This window comes from Canis lupus, chromosome 12 (assembly GCF_048164855.1).
Source record: "Canis lupus baileyi chromosome 12, mCanLup2.hap1, whole genome shotgun sequence".
NCBI classification, from domain to species: Eukaryota; Metazoa; Chordata; class Mammalia; order Carnivora; family Canidae; genus Canis; species Canis lupus.
Window position 1 is genome coordinate 52,724,921 of NC_132849.1, and position 17,739 is coordinate 52,742,659.

Here is a 17,739-nt window from a genome sequence, read left to right on the forward strand (position 1 = left end):
AGAAATGAAGAACAATGAAAAAGATAACTATGTGGCAAATCTAAATAAATATTGACTATAATATCTTATGGAAATTAAAGTAGAAAGTATTAAAATAGACCAGTTTTTTTTAAATAAGGTAAAAGTTACAAAGCACTTAGCTCTGCATTTTCTAGGAAATAGTAAAAGTTCTAGTTTAAATGATATCTTAATAACTAAAGATGTATATTATAGTTTCTAAAGTTATCACTAAGAAAAAAGAATAAAGAGCATTCTGCTATCAAATCAATAGATATGGAAATGGATAATAAAAATAGTTGATCACTTTAGAATATATATAAAGGTAAAAATAAGTATAAAGAATATTATATAAAATATGGAATATTATATAAAATATTCTTATATATAAGAATAGTATATATAAGGAATAAAAAGGAAAAATTATATCATAGATATAAATCCAGTATGCCTGTATAATAATAAATGTAAATGGACTAAATATTTCAGTTAAAGTGCAATGCTGTAAGATTAAATTTAAAAGACCAGAACCTGCTCTTGCTGCTTATATGAAACACAGTTTAAATGAAAGGCTACCAGGCAGCCCCAGTGAGGCACCTGTTTGGCGCCTCCTGCAGCCCAGGTGCAGCTGCTGTCCAGGGGGCCACCTGGGTGGCTCAGTGGTTTAGCGGCACCTTCACCCCAGGGTGTGATCCTGGAGACCCGGGATCTAGTCCCACATCGGGCTCCCTGCATGGACCTGCTTCTCCCTCTGCCTGTGTCTCTGCCTCTCTCTCTCTCTCTGTGTGTGTCTTTATGAATAAATAGATAAAATTTAGAAAAAAAAAATGAAAGGCTACCAAAAAAGAAAATAAAAGGAAAAAAGGAAAATAAAGAGAAGAGAAGAAAGAGGCTGGAAAAAATAAATCATTCAAACATTAACCAAAATCACTCTAGTATAGCTACACTATTGCAAGAAGCATTGAAGATAAAGGATGTTTCTTAATAATAAAAGAACCAATCCACAAGGAAATAAAAAACTTAAACAATGTGTGTGCAAATAGTAACATGGCATAAAATATGAGAAAAATTAAACTTGACACAAATAGAAGAAAAATAGTCTCCAAATGATAATTTTTTAAAAGTTTATTTACTTATTTGAGAGAGAGAGAGAAAGAGAGAGAGAGAATGAGAGGGGTGGGGACAGAGGGAGAGGGAGAAGCAGACTCCCAATGAGCAGAGAGCCCAATGTGGGACTCAATCCCAAGACCCTGAGATCATGACCTGAGCTGAAGACAGACATTTAACTGACTAAGCCACACAGGTGCCCCTCAAAAATAATAATACACTTCAGTGACATACTGTGGTAAAACTTTAAAATGTCAAAACCAAAGAACACATATTTTAAAAAGCCAGAATATAAAGATAGATCACCTACAGAATATCAATTAAACTGACAAATAACTAATTTATCAAGAATAACAGTGGAAGCCAGAAAATGGAGGAATAATACTTTCAAAGAGCTGAGAAAAAAATAATTGCCAGCCAGGATTCTATCCAACAAATAATCTTTCAAAAACAGAGGTAATAAAATGAAGACATCATTAGATAAGGGAAGGCAAAGAGTGCCTCACCAGAGAATTTCATGAAAAGAATTTCTAACGGATGTACCTTAGAAGTAGAAAACTATCCCTGAAGGAAGTTCTGAAATACAAGGAGCGTGAGCAAAGAAATTGGTAAATAGGTAGGTTAACTTACTGAATGTTGTCATTGTTAATAATGATAACATTAATATTAATATATAATAATAGCTACATTGGGGCATCTGGGTTGTGCAGTTGGTTAGGTGTCCAACTCTTGGTTTCAGCTCAGGCTATAATTTCAGGGTCATGGGATAAAGCCTTGCATCCCACTTCACACTCAGTGCAGAATTTGCTTGAGATTTTCTGTCCCTCTCTCTTTGCCCCTCCCTGCTACACACTCTCTTTCATATAAATAACTAAATCTTAAAAAAATAATAGCCACCATAAAAAGAAAATAGTAGAATTTAAATTTTTGGAAGAGCGCAATGAAAAGTCCTGATATTCTTAAATTGTTTAGCATCAGGGGGAAATATAAGATCTTCATTAACTTCCGACTTTTAAAAGTGTGCATGATAAAATCACAGTGACTACATAAATTCTAAATTGGGGGGGGGTGAGATGAAAGAAATAACAAACAAGTAAAATAATTCTTAAAATGCGTAAAAGGAGATAAATGAGATAGAATCAGTAAAGGCAAAAAAATGACAGAGCAAGATTTTGAAGTAAGTCCAAATATACCAATCACCATAAATTCAAATAGGTTACACTGGCAAGTTAAAATAAATTGCTGGGCTAGATTTAAAAAAGAAACCAGCGTAGGTGTACACAGTTTTAAGAGACACACACCGGATTCTTCATTGTGCAGGGCATGCTAGTAACCTGCACTCACTTTAATTCACTTAGAGGAAACTGGCTCAATGCAAGGGAATCCACTGGTGGATTAAGTTACAATGAAGAACATGGAGAAGGGAAAAGATCCTCAAGCAGCTTCCTTTTGCAGAGACATGCACCCAGTTGGCCTCCCGGGCTCACTGAAAACACTGTGGTCTCCACAGTGGTCTCACACAGCTCATTCGTTGCATCCCATCTCTAATGGCCAGACTTCAAAAAATGTCCCAAGGGAGCCTTTGATTTTTTCAAATATCTAAACTCAGACCCCCTCCCCTTCCCAGTATACAATGCAGAATTGAGGGACACCTGGGTGGCTCAGTGGTTTAGTGTCTGCCTTCTGCCCAGGGCGTGATCCTGGAGTCCAGGGATCGAGTCCCACATCGGGCTCCCTGCATGGAGCCTGCTTCTCCCTCTGCCTGTGTCTCTGCCTTTCTTTCTCTCTGTGTCTCTCATGGATAAGTAAATAAAATCTTAAAAAAAAAAATGCAGAATTGAGTAAATTATAGGAGAATGTTTCCATGGCTTTGAAAATGGGCTTCTAGTTTATCAATTGTTACATGTACATAAGTAAATTAAAAAATGAGTCCTTTGTGAGTGATCACCCGGTATGTGGGCCATAGATGGGGCAGGGAAAGAAGGGGGTGTCTCTCAGGTATGCCAAAAAAGTTTAAATGGCCTGAGGAAAAAGAGAACTCTAATTTTTTTTTAAGTGATGAAACCATTCTATACTAGGTGATAAAATAGAAAGGTACTCATCCATGAAATAGAAATAGCTAAAGTCTGCTGCTTCTGACATTTCATTTCTGTTTCTGGAGATAAATGTTTGTTACCAAAAATCACCGATGAGGAGGTGGGCCTGGCATTTTAAGATTTGGAGAGAAACTTAACCTCCTCACAGATACCTCCAGTGAGACACACCTTTTTCTGCACACTTCTTCCTCAGACCAGACCTACCCCCGCCCTTCAATGGGTGGAAAAAACAGAACAGAAACAACCAGTAATCCAATATCTTTATCTTGCCAGAAATATATTTTCTTCCTTATGACAAAATCTGCCTCCTAGCTTCCAAATGTAGAGGTCAATAAGGAAATAATCTTAGAATTTTTTAGAAATTGTAGAAAGAGTCAGGCTGATGCATTTAGTATTAAGGCTTGCACAAAGTTGAATCCTCATAACCAGCTCTAATCTACAATATTTTAGGCTCTACCTGGTCCTGGCCACAAGACTCTCCCTCTCCCACTTTCCCTAATCCCCACACCATATTCAACCAAAATCATGTATCAATTGAGTTTCACAATCTAATACATAACACCAAGTCCATATCTTTTACTCTGTCCTTGACCTTGATCACAAATCTGGCAACTGGGTTGCTATCTTTTTTTTTTTTTTTAAGATTTTTATTTATTCATTCATTCATGAGAGACACAGAGAGAGGCAGAGACATAGGCAGAGGGAAAAGCAGGTTACCTGTGGTAAGCCTGATGTGGGACTTGATCCCAGTACCCCAGGATCACAACCTGAGCTAAAGGCAGACGCTCAACCACTGAGCCACCCAGATGTCCCAAATAGGCAGCTATCTTATTCAACACCCACCTTGTACCAGGTATGGTGAATGGCCCCAGTCTTGTTTTCCTGGACTCAAGTGTTTTTCTTGATTAACCTCCCCTAAAGTATAGCTTATAGTATAGACCCCATTATCCTTGTCAGTCTTCCCCAAACCAGGGATTTAATCCCTGGAATTGAAATGCTAATTCAGAGGCAGGGATCCTATTGCCTGTAGACATATATAGCTCTTGCCATGTGTCCAAATATCACTGTGAGTAAGTTTCTCTCATTTTGCAAGGTGACCTCTGATTTTGACAGTTACCCTCAATCCACTGGCAACATCTGGAGACATAGAGTCCAGGTGAAGTTTAGCAGTTATTATTCCACATAGAACTGGACTAGCATCCCCTCCACTACCAAAATCTGGGGGCAAATCTCAATAAAACCCCAGATCCTCCTCACTTCTCTCGCCCAATGCAATTAGCTGGCTAATGATCCCTAGATATAAAACTCAGAATATATATATATATATATATATATATATATATATATATATAATCCCTATCCTGATTTCATAAGGTTTAAATGAGTTTTACTTCTATTTATGTCTATTTCAGTATTATTTTTATTGATGTCAAGCCAATAATTGATTACATTTTCAACCAAAGTTTTATCTACTTCAGTCATAATGAGATTTCTATTTTGAAAAATACATGTAAAATCTACTTATTTTCAGGTAAATATTTACTGAATATCATTTTGGCATTATGAGTGAGGCCATGTCCTTGGCCTAAATTTTGCTTTTATTATATTAGATACTATTGAGATATCTTTAACTTTTACTTCACAGGAAATTCCCAAAAATGTATGTCACACAGGCAGAAATGATTTTATGGAGTTTGGCTTCTCTAAACAAAGTGAGACATCAATACAAACTTTCTGGTCCAATGATTTTAGGACACTCAATAGAGAACAGAGTTTTGACATAAACAAAAAGGAAATTAATTGATTTTTGCCTAAGATCTCTACAATATGGTTATTAGGAATAAATTAAACACATAAGGAAATGTGTTCCCAGCTTCCATCTGCTTATCCTCATTAAGAGTAGTGTCAGAATTACACACAGAGGATTGTCACAGGAGAAGCTGAACGGTCTTCACTCAGTTGATGTTCCTCTCACATCCACTCCCTGCCAGGCATCTCAGGTGTTGAAGAAAGGCAGAGGAAGCAAGACAAGGCCCTGGAGGAATTGGAGAGCTTTGCTTGAAAGCACAGACTCCTTGATGCTTCTCTTTTGCTGTAGCCACCCTGCCCACTCTCCTGTGAGGGCTGCCCCTCCTGAGCCTGGGCATTTGTGTTATTCCCTAAGGGGAGAACACAGTGAATGCTTATTTCAGGAAGACTTTCCTGGTAATGACTGAGGAGAGAACAAGCAAACAAAACATATAGGAAGAAGGAGAGAGAGAGAGAGAGAGAGAGAGAGAGGAAGATAAAAAATATATAAGATAAACTTACTGATGTCCTGATGTTTTAAAAATATTCAGTATTTTACATTGGTTATTGCTGATATATCTGGAAAACTAGCTGAAGGTTCTTAAATATAGTACTTCGTAGAATTTTGAATTTCCCTGTATCTGGCCAATGATAGCATTTTAGTCTCTTCCTTACTCTTATTCTATTTTTTTTCTTTCACACAGTGGGTGATTATAGCCTCTCAAACTGTGTTGAATAGTTGAAGTGAAGGCGGACATAGAGTTTCCATAACTTTAATGGACGTACTTAAGTTTTTCCATCAGGTATAATTTTTGCATGCATTTTGCTAGAGCCTTTATCTGGTAATAGAAAAATCTATTTTTGTTCAAATGAGAGCATTTTTAAAATACAAGTTCTTTCTTTCTTTCTTTTCTTTCTTTCTTTCTTTCTTTCTTTCTTTCTTTCTTTCTTTCTTTCTTCTTTCTTTCTTTCTTCTTTCTTTCTTTTCTTTTTTTAGAAAGAGAGAGAGCACAAGTGGGGGTGTGGGGTGGGGAATACAGAGGAAGAGAGAATTCTAAGCAGGTTACACGCCCAACATGAAGCTGAAGACAAAGCTTGATCTCACAACCCTGAGATCACAACCTGAGCTGAAATCAAGAGTCAGACACTTCACCAGCTGATCCATTCAGGTACCCCCCAAAATAGAAATTATTCTGAAATAATTTTCCCACATATTGAAATAAGCAATTTTTTTGTTCTTTTTAAAAAAAAAGACATTCTGATACTGGATAATCTTTGTATTTCTATGATACATTTGATCTTTCTGTCAACATATACACATTTTATATTTATATACTTACAAATGATTGGCTGATAATTTTTCTTCTTCCAATTGCTTTATCTGGTGTTGATAGAAAGCTTAGATAAAACACTTATTGAGTCTCAGGCTGAGAAAAAGTAATAAGTGAGAGATTATTCCATGAAGATTCAATAACATTGCCTCATAAAATGGACCTCATTACTTTTAAATAAGATAATTTTCTATTGTTTCAGTTTATTCAGTGTTTATAGGCCCATCTGTATCATCTACTTCTTAAGTCAACTCTGAGAACTTAAAATGTTCAAGAAAATTGTTCAGTTTATCACTTACTCTTTTATCATTTTAAATCTCAAATTTATAACTTTATATGCTTCTTTTTAATTATTAATATTAATTATTATTACTTTCTCTTTTTTTCTGAATCAATTTTGACACACCTTTGCTTCCTTTTTAAAAACCAGTGTTTTCTGTTACATAAATCATTTTTATATTTTCTATTAATTTTATGATTTATCTTTATTAATATCTATCTTCTTTTTCTTATTTATCTTGCTTCTTTTGTTTTGATTCCACCTTATTTCTGTATTCTTTAGGGATGATCTTTTTACTTTTTGCAACTATTGATTTAGAAATTATTTATTCGTTGGTGTATTTCCATCACTTGATTCATATGCTTTAAGATTTCAATGTCAGCTTTAAAGAGTCTACAATTAATTAATAGATCTACCTTTTCCCCAATAGTAAAAGGAACTTAGGTTACTCACATCTATTGTACAGGCAACAAATGGTGCTCAGATGAACCAGTGACCCACATGCAAAAAAATGAAATTTCCCCTACCTCATGCATACACAAAAATTAATTCAAATTGGACTAAAGACTTAAATTTAAGAGCTAAAACAATAGATTTCCTAAAAAGAAAATACAGGAGTAAATATTGATGATGTGTAGTTAGGCAATAGTTTCTTAGATAAGGGCACTCACATCCTAAGAGAAACAAGAAAAAATACATAAATTGGACTTTACCAAAAGTGAAAAATTTTGTCTTTCAAAAACATAAGAAAAGGAAAAGATAACCCACAGATGATTGGGAGAAAATATTTGCAAGTCGTATGTTTGACAAAAGGTTTATAAATATAACTTATAAAAACTCTTATAAATTAATAATAAAAAAGACAACCCAATTCAAAATTAGGCAAATCATTTGGATAGACATTTCTCCAAAGAAGATGTACAAATGGCCAATACACACATGGAAACATTCTCAACATTATTATTCTTCATTATTCCTTATCCACAACTTAAAGGTAAATCAAAACCACAATAAAATATCACTTCACACCCACTAGGTTAGCTATAATAAATAAATAAATAAATAAATAAATAAATAAATAAATAAATAAATAAATAAATGTTATGATGTGGAAAACAGATACCCTTATCCATTGCTAATTGGAATGTGAGATGATTCTTTGGAAAAGCATTAGGTTGTTCCTCAAAATGTTAAACATAGAATGACCATATGACCTGGAAATACCACTCCTAATATATACCCAAGAGAATGGAAAACATATATCCACACGAAAACTTGTTTATGAATTTTAATAGCATTATTAATCATAGCCAAAAAGCAGAAGCAACCCAAATGACCATTCGTTTATGAATTGATACATAAAATGTGTTGTATCAATACAATGGAATACAATTTGGCAGTAAAAAGTGAACTACTGATATATACTACAATATGGATGAATCTTGAAAACATGATATTGAGTGAAAGAAGGCAGTTATAAAAGACCACATATTGTATAATTGTACTTATATAAAATATTCAGAATGGACAAGTCATAGAGATGGAAAGTAAAATAGTGGTCACCTGGGGCTTTTGGGGGGATATCAGGAATGAAAAATTGTTATTAATTGATGTGAGTTTCCTTTGGGGGGATTAAAAGGAAATGTTGGTAATGGATGCATAACTATAAGACACTGAAAAGACAATTGTACACTTTAAATGAGTGACTTTTGTGATATGTGGGTTATATATCAACAATTAGCTATTTAATAAAAGAATTTCTTGAGGCATCTGGGTGGCTCAGTCAGTTAAGCATCTGATTCTTGGTTTCAGCTCAGGTCACAATCTTAGGGTTGTGAGACTGAGCCCCACATCAGGCTCCACACTCAGGAGTCTGCTTGAGAGTCTCTTCCCTGTCCCTCCCCGATTCCCTCTCTTTCAAATACATAAATAAATCTTTACCAGAAAAAAAATTTCTTTAGGATATTGGTGGCTTTTATGCCTCACAGGCAGCAGCTGTCTTGAAGTTCATCAGGTACAGTGCTTCTCCCTGAGAAACTACCTAAAGCATGTCTTGGTCTCCTAGTGGACGCTAGGAATGAATGCTTTTGTTTCTCTGGAAGGTCTATTTGAGAACAGTAGCTTTAGATTTCTGACAGATACCACTACACATTTCCACTATCAGGGCTGACAATCTGATTTTTCCTTATGGGATAGATAAATGACAGATTCACTAAGGGAACTTTTGTGAGTTGTCACTATAAATTAATGTGTAAACAGAACCCAGACTGCTCAGCTAAGACCAGTCATGGGCACTCATCATATAGTGATGGGTTATGGATCCAATTTGTTGAATTTTATGGGAGAATTTATCTATCATCTATCTATCTATCTATCTATCTATCTATCTATCTATGCACATTGGCAAAATAAATGAGGTAAAGCATGTGGATATATTTATGCAGGAATGGTATGACTTGTGGGGATCTGGTCTTACTGCAAATATGTAAATATTGAGAAAATGAATAAATTTTAAGGTCCATTGGGGGGGAAAGGAAATTGCTTACAAATCAGTCAACAACTCTCTCTCTCTCTCTCTCTCTCTCTCTTTAAATCAGACATAACCATAACTTGCTCAAGTGTAGGGACAGGCTTTGTTATTGAATCTAGAACAGTTAATTTACAGACAGATTTTAGTCTAGAATAGGCATTACTATTGGCTTTGAAAATCAGTGGAATTGCAAATAAAATGCGTATGTATTATTGAGTTCATGTAAAAAAAAAATGGGTAGTTTCTTTTTATTGGTGATTTAAATTTATGGGTTTCACCAACCATACTTGTTAAATACGGAAGGAAGGACTGGAATCTGAGTAAGCCCATGGTTTCTCAATCCACCTGTCAGGGCCATTGTGAGTCAAGAGACCGGAGTGGCCTAATAATATATCCTGAGCATGAGACAGATCTCCCTGTTGATATTGCAGAGCACTAACTAGCTTCACCAGAGAGTTGAGCTACCACATGTGAAAGAAAGCCTGGCAGTTGTTCTGCTGCTTCTTGGAAATTCCCTATCCCCCTGTTCCCACAAACACGTGAAAACACCACCCATTAATTACTTCTGGTTGTGAATTACTTCTGGTTCTGGCTACACTCCATTGTCAGATGGCAGAGAAGCTGTTTTTTACTTCATTGCTTTTGAACCCACTTATTTCCAACCAACTCCACTATGCTAGGAATTTCATGCATGCAAAAAATAGGTAATATTGGCTCATGGACTCAGTGTAGCATGAGAACCTAGAGCCAAAATGATGAAGCGGGGTGGGGGTGGGGGGTAAAAAAAAAAAAGGAAGAGAGGGAGGAAGGGAAGGGGGAAGGGGAGAGAGAGGGAGGGAAAATAGCATTCATGTTCCAGATTGTTCTCATTCTTCACTTGCAATACAGCAACACCAGGCATCAGTAGAAATTTTGCATGAATTTAGTCCTGATTCCTTTCTGGAGTAATAACAGGTGCAAAACTCCCAAAATAACTCAACATGATATCATTAACCTCAAAGAGTCAAGAGACTGGAGAAATGTCAAAGGCTTTGGTGTGAAAGAGTCCTAGGTTTGAATCCAGGCTGTGCATCTTACAAATTCAGTGCTTTTAGGTAAATCCTTCTTTATTAACCTCCCAGGCTTAAATTCACTATCTGTAAGATGGGGATAATAATACTTACTTTGTAGGATTAGAATCACGTGAAAACATAAATCGAGCAGTTAGAAAATATCAGGTACATAGGTGCTCAATAAAGCAACTCTGATTGTTGAGAAGGTAAGACATGCACTCACAGTGGAGTAAGAACATCCCTCCCAACTTCCAACCAAAATATGAACAAGGACAGAGAAAAGAAACCAAAGGTAATGATAGAGACTTGGATGGACTGACCATCTAATGTCCGAAATGAGAGAAATTTCTATAAACTCTAATGGGTTTAGAACTACACAGAAAAACATTTACCTGGGCTCCATTTCCTAAAATGGAGATTACCTATAGAAATACACTTTTACTTCTCCTATTATCCACCCCCAACTCAAAGACTATCCAGTGTTTGAACCAATCTGGAAGCTCAGTCGCAGCCCATCCGCCACTTGGGTACTGATCCATGAGGGAGTACTGTCTGCTGTCATTCATACACCTGTACACAGCCGCTCTCAGAACACACCTAGAAGGGGGCTTGCTGCCACGCAGCCCATTCTAGGCACCCAACATGGTCCAATATCTCAGAGGACAGCACCCTAGACACTGGGGATGGGGAGGGCTATCAGCTCCACAGAATGTGGCACACCAAGCAGATGCTGACAGGGGTTGAGCCCTGGAGGCAGAGGGGCCACAACCATGAAGAGCAAACATGAGGGGAAGACTCAAACCACATACAAGTGGGTGGAAGTGGACTAGAGTCCATCTATTCCTCCCATTTGTTGACAAATACCATGGATGACAGTTCTCTGAATTACGAGCTAAGAACAAATTGAAGAGGGGGGAATAGGGAAATATCGGACCAAAATACTGCACTGCAGAAGAAAGAAAGACGTCTGGAAAATTCTGAGAAAGACATATGTCTGAATGTGATTTAATTCACAATTTGAAAGAAATTCAGAAAACTGAAAAAAAAAGAATAATAAAGGCTAAAAAAAAAAGGCCTTATTATAAAATAATACTGTGAAAGAAAAAACAGGTTATAAGACATTATACAGACAGGACTCCTGTTTTATTTATTTAGTTATGTTTTAGTGGCAGTGCTTAGCACAATGCCAGGCACAGTAGTAACCACATAATAAATATAAATGACATTCACTGAACGTTAACTGCATTTACCTTAGGGTGGTAAATTACCAGTGATATTCATTTCCTTCGTCTTGTTTTAGTGCATTTTCTACAATCTTTATAACAAACACGACATGCTTTTGAAATCAGGAGAAAAAAGGCATGCGAGTGATGTGACTTCCTCGCTGCTCTTATCTCCTGGGAACATGGATGCTGGATCACCTCCCAGGAAAATTAATAGTGCTGTGATTAGGGTGCCAGCACATCTTCAAGCACATCTGGTAAATTGGGCAGGAATAGCCCAGTGGAATGAAATTTCAAGAAAGAATGTGGATCCTTATGGAGGGAATCTGGAGAGAAGGAGAAATCTGCCATAATGAGCGAGGCTTAGTAGCAGAGCCTGAAGATTAGAGAGGAGACATAGTCCAGTGAGGTGGGTGTTGCTTGAAGCATTTCAGCTGCTTGAACCAACGTGTGCGGCTGCTGAGCCTGTCTAGAAGATCATAAGAACCTAAATTAGGGCCATTGCCCTGGTAGTGACGATAACTGCATTGGTGGCAGCTGCTCTCTGCTGCTGATTTGTGTGGAGGCAACTGGGCCAAGCTGCTACACAGAGCAGTCAACCAGAGATTAGACTAGTCCAAGACGGTGGTAGGTCAGTGGTCTGGAGGGGGAAGGTACTGGAAAATGAAGGTGGTCACAGTGAACTCTGCATAGTCCAACAGCAGCAGCAGTGGGATGTGAGAAATGTCAAGAGGGGAGAAGCAGCAGCTCAGAGGCAAACATGACAATGTAGCATCAAAGGCAATGGTCTTGTTGGGGTGAGAGGCAGAGGACAAGCCATGGTAGCAGTATGGGCACTGGTCCAGCTGCTGAGGAAGCAAACTGACCTAATTTGTAAGAGAATATAACACCCCTGAGGATGACCGGGAGGGATTGGTGTCCCGCCATCAAGCAGGAAAACCTGCTGAGTTTATGTGGCATTAAAGCGACTCCAGGTCCACCCCGAGACAGGGGGCCCTAATTGTATTTGAGTTCCACAAGCAGCACAAAGTATTTGCAGGGGGAATTAAAGGAAAGAGAAGTTTCAGTGGCTCCCCAAGCTATGCCTCATCACCCAGTCTTCTTAACCTGTCATTCAGGATATCCAGGATTTGAATCCAGTTGCGTCTCCAACCTCTTCCCACTGGTCTCCTGTGATGAAACTGTGCTTTTCAGCCAGAAAGTCTCACGCATTCCAGAACTTGGTGCTGCCTGGGAGATCCTTCCAGTTCCTTTATTACTTTAGCTTCCAAATCTTAGTCCTTGTCCTCTGTGAGTTTGCAAATATGATGCAGAGATGTCCTAAGCCTTCTGGATCTGGGGCTTTTATGAGGGTCCTAGTAAACTGAGGAATATGGTTTGGCAGAAAATCTCAGCCCTAAGATCCAGGCAGACCCAATGGCACTCCTGGTTTTGCCACCCACTGGCTGCTGAGATCTGAAGCTAGCTAGTTTACTAGTTACTAGTTTACTTGGTGCCTCCTATGAACCCAACCATATTTGAAAAGGTGAAAATAATATTTACTTTAGAGTTTACCATGAGGAATAAATGCTGTAACATAGTGAGACCCAGATGTGTGTCAGTCATGCATACAGAAAATATGGGCTCTCTGTGGCCTGATGTATCTGATCCAGGGACTCTGGCCATCCCAGTCACTGTTCTAACACCTCAAAGGTGGGAAGTATTCACATCTCAACATACCTGCAACTCTTTGATGGTGCCTCAGTTTCCATGACACCCAAGCAGGCAAGATCTTGATAAAAGGTACATAAAGCACCTACCACAATGCTTGGCTCTGTGTATGTCCTCAAGAAATGTTATTTCCCTACACTACACCTGAGCAAAGCATAACTTCTCCAATCATGTGCAAAAAAATATTAGCTTAATTCAAGTAGCTAATAGGCTCTGGTAGAGAAAAGAGATTATAGAAGGGCACTTAATAGCACTCTGTACTAAGTAACTTGTTCTAGATGTAAAGTGAAGCATTAGTTTGATTTTATAACTTAAAATCTAAAACCTGCTGACTCTTATGATCTATCTGAAATGTTTACTTGTCACTGCCCTGTCTGTTTCCACCAATTTTATCTGTGAAGTAAGCTGGAACCTCCTAAATTCCAGAACAAAAGTAACCCAAGACATGAAGACAGATTAATACACAGAGTATTCCTATTGACAGGCATCCCTGGATTGAAAAAGGTCGGAAGCTTCAGGTGGTCAAGTTAGTGCCAGGCGCCACGTCCAGAGTCAGTGAGTGACCATGTCTGCCCTAGCCCCGCTCTGGGTGAGTAGGTAGTTATACTTCCCTCCACACCCCTCTCAACACCCCCTTCTTTTATAGCCCCAGTGACCTTTCTCCTATGTTCACATACACAGCATGTTCTCTCTATCTTGTTTGGGGGCCTTTTCATGGCCTTCTTATAATTTTACCACATACTCCGATGAAATTTTAAAAACCTACACAACACGTAGAATGGCGCAATGAACATCTCTATGCCCTCCTACATACTTAGATTCCAGAGTTGCTAACTCCTCAGTACCTCTGATATTCAGTCTCACATCCATCCTCACTCAAGTGGGACTTGTTTTCTGCTGGTGCTCAGTGTCCTGTCACATCTGGCACCCTACCACAAACACCTTTCTTCCATGCACTCCCATGTGACCTCACCTCTGGCATCAGCTCCCAAGGCAATCCACTCTTTCTAAAGTTTATCCCTCAACCTATATATAAATTGAAGTTTAGTATTTTCCATCTCACAAGCATGCGTCAGCCAAGGTCTAACTGAAGTTTTACTTATTCTCCTGTCTGTCCCTGTGATTCTTGGAGGATGTGTGGAAAGATTCTAATTTGGTGGCTTCCGTTGTTCTAACTGTTTTCTCTTGTAACAATTTATTCTCATCCTTTATCTCCATGACATCGGAGGAACCACGAATTTGATCTGTACAATTTCAAAGGACACACTCAGACCCTAAGGGTTGAAATGATGGAGAAGTGGATTCTGGCTCTGTACAATTGCAATTGTGAGAGCTGTCCAGAGATGTGGGGATGCATATTAGAAAATTACTATATTCCAAACTTGTGCTAATTTCAAAATAACACTTAAGTCTCTTGTTCTTAAGGGCCTCACAACTTAGTGAGAGAGACAGATATACATCAAGGAATAAATGTGATCAAGGAGGGCTCTGTTGGTTGAGCATCAGACTCTTGATTTTGGTTCAGGTCATGATCTGAGGGTTGTGGGATAGAGCCCTGCATTGAGCCCCCCCATCAAGCCCCACCCCTAGTGGAGGCCCCCAAGTCGAGCTTCACATGGAGCCCCATGTGGAGCCCCACATCAGGCTCTCTGTTCAGTGCCCAGTCTGTCCTTATCTCTCGCTACCCCCTCATCCCATTTGCACTTGTACAAACTCTCTCTCTAAGATAAATAAATAAAATATTTTTTTAAAAATGCAATCAAGGATCACAGCCACTAGGATAGGAGTATATATTTGATGCACTGGATCCACAGAGGAGGCTATCAAATCTACCAGCAGGATACAAGCATAAGATGGTACCATTGTTTTGAATGTCCCCAAATAAGATTTCTTTCAATGAACTGCCTTTTGGATTTTATTTTTTGGGGAATAATGCTTATACTTAAGACTCCTTCCCCAATGGGCCATTGTGTTCTGTTGGTTTGGAAATTTTCTCTAGACACAACTTATAAATGCATGGAGAGAATATGAGATGTGAGTACATTGGAAGACAGCTAGAGCACACTATTTGTCTAAAATAAGCTACTTACATTTCAGTCCTTGTCAAGCAATCCTTGTCTCAGGCTTTAAGCTCACACCCATGTTCTTCCCCAGAAGGAATGGCAGGGGAGATAGTCACTTTATTTCAGCATCCTGGAGTGAGGAAATGACCCCCACTCACCCACCAGATATCTGGGTTAGCCAACATGAATATGGGTTATGAATTAGGAGGACTAGGGAGTCCTTTTCCTGCCATTAGGAATGTGAGGTAAAGGAGAAAGGTGATTAGCTTCTTGAACCCACATTCAGATAAAATTCAAGTTAATGATGACTATTAAAGTATATTTTTAAAGAAACCAAAATCAGGACATTCATATAAATATAGACTTAACATGTCAAAGATTTCACTTAATTCATGAGGGAATCAATAGGATTGGTTATAACCAGTTCAAAGGAGAATTCAAAGCCAAATAGATATGTATCTCCATCCCCCTCAAGGAGATGATGGAAGGTCAGTTGTCCTCTCCACTGGACAAACTGTATTTGCATATCTATGAGAGAGAAAATCCTCTACATTGATACCAGTTAGTTATCTATAAATTATAGCTCTAAGACAAAGAATCCACGAAGACTCAGTAAAATCAGGGAAGCCAGAGATGTGCTACATAATCTCCATTTTTCCATTGAGTTCACTCAGTAATCTTGTTGATTCATTCCAAATTCTTTTACAAATTACCACTCCCAATTCCCAAGGATACTCTCAGATATCTTGAGGCATCTGTAGATCACTGTCCTCATGGCTTGAGTCATTTTTGCCTCCTCACCAGAGTCAGGAGCTCCAGAAACATATCCTTGCTCTTCCTACTCCCTCACTTTCAAGCTGCAGCTCTTCTCTCAATGTGACCCAAAAATAAATCATTTGTGTTTGTGTCCTCATGCCCCACCTCCTCACAGAGCTCCAGACACTCATCAACTTACACCATTAACTATGTACAAGTTCCAATTGATTACAGGTGTGGGACAAGGTTGGAGCAGACATAAATAAATACAGAGATTAATATGACAACCATGTCTGGCATATAAAACTGCCCTTTCTTATACTGTGGTTATCGTTATGTGTAGTCCCTTGGACTAGAAATCTTCTGCAGAGTATTTAGTGGTTCCTTGTCTGTACTCCAGGACTTCTTAATTTGTTTTAGATTTCTCCTAGATTTAGTTTTGTGGACACATGTCTTCCTGCACTGTAAAAGGTGTTCCTTAAAATAAGGGTCATGTTTTTATCATCTTCAGGCTTCTCCCATCCCCACTCAATTATTAGCAAAAGGTCAGACAATTCAATTGAATTATAAAAGAATTTATTGTACACCATCAAATAAGACCTGGACAATTCAACTGAAATAAACTGCTATTATAGTACCAGCCAGAGTAGAAGCTGAGCTGAAGGTGGGAAAAAAAACAAAATATCAGGGTTCAAAGATCACTGAAATGTCAGAGTCTCAGGGAGCAAATCATTTTTAACCTGTTCAGTGGTTCTTCCATTTCCAACAGGATAAGGTCATCTCAAGACAACAAGGTCTCTCATCATGGGGCCACCTGTGCACCTCTCAGTTCTTATTCACTCTTTTACCCCAGGTTTGCACAGCATACTTGAGATTTTCCAGACACGCCATGCCATTTCAAAACCCATACCTTTGTACATTCTGTCTGGAATGTACAGACATTGACTCTTAGGCCTACAGATCGAATTGCATCTCCTTTATGAAGCTTTTCACGGCTTCCCTTAATGCAGTTGACACTCTTGCCCCTCTGTCCCCATCCATGCCCTTACCTGTAAATCAAATTGTGTAAAACCCATAAAGGCTATTATTTACTCATCCAGCTATTAAAATGCCTTCTCCCTTCAGCCATAGGGAGACCACTGACATTTCAGCCTTTTTTAGGTGGTCTCACACAGTTCCAGTGCCATTTCTTCTCCTTGGAGGGAGTTGTACTACTCTGGCCCTCCCGGTCTACTTTCCTTGGATCACTCATCATTCAGAAAAGTGATGATTTTTTTCCCAGCTGCCAATGTGATAAAAGATACTGGGGATGAGAAGTTAAGGCCCATTTCTTCGTTTTTTTTTTCTCTTTGAAAACTCACTACTCTCAATAAGTCTACATCTTGCACTTCTCTTCCATGCTATAAATTTTATTGTCCAGGACCCAATGTGAGGAGGTTGAATTTTCCTGGGGTGTTTGATAGTTCGTTGTTATACCTTATTGAAGTCACGTTCTCCAGCATCAGTTGAATTTCTGTGATGAGAAGGTGTTGATCTCTGCCTTGCAGTGAGAGCAGTGTGCTGTTACTTGGAGGTCGCTTAAGCTCTCAACAGCATTGCCTTCCATGGTGAAAATCCACACTTCAGCCCCCAAATCATTCTTTGACTTGGTTTTGCACTAAGCTTCCTTATGCTGGGACAGCCACCATGAGATGAGAGCCAAGAAGAGCTGGGAGGTGTGAGATAGAGGCCTTGGGAGAGGCAGACCATGTTGTCATGGTTTCCAGCTAGTCCGGGAAAGAGTCCCCCTCCTCAGGACATTTCTTC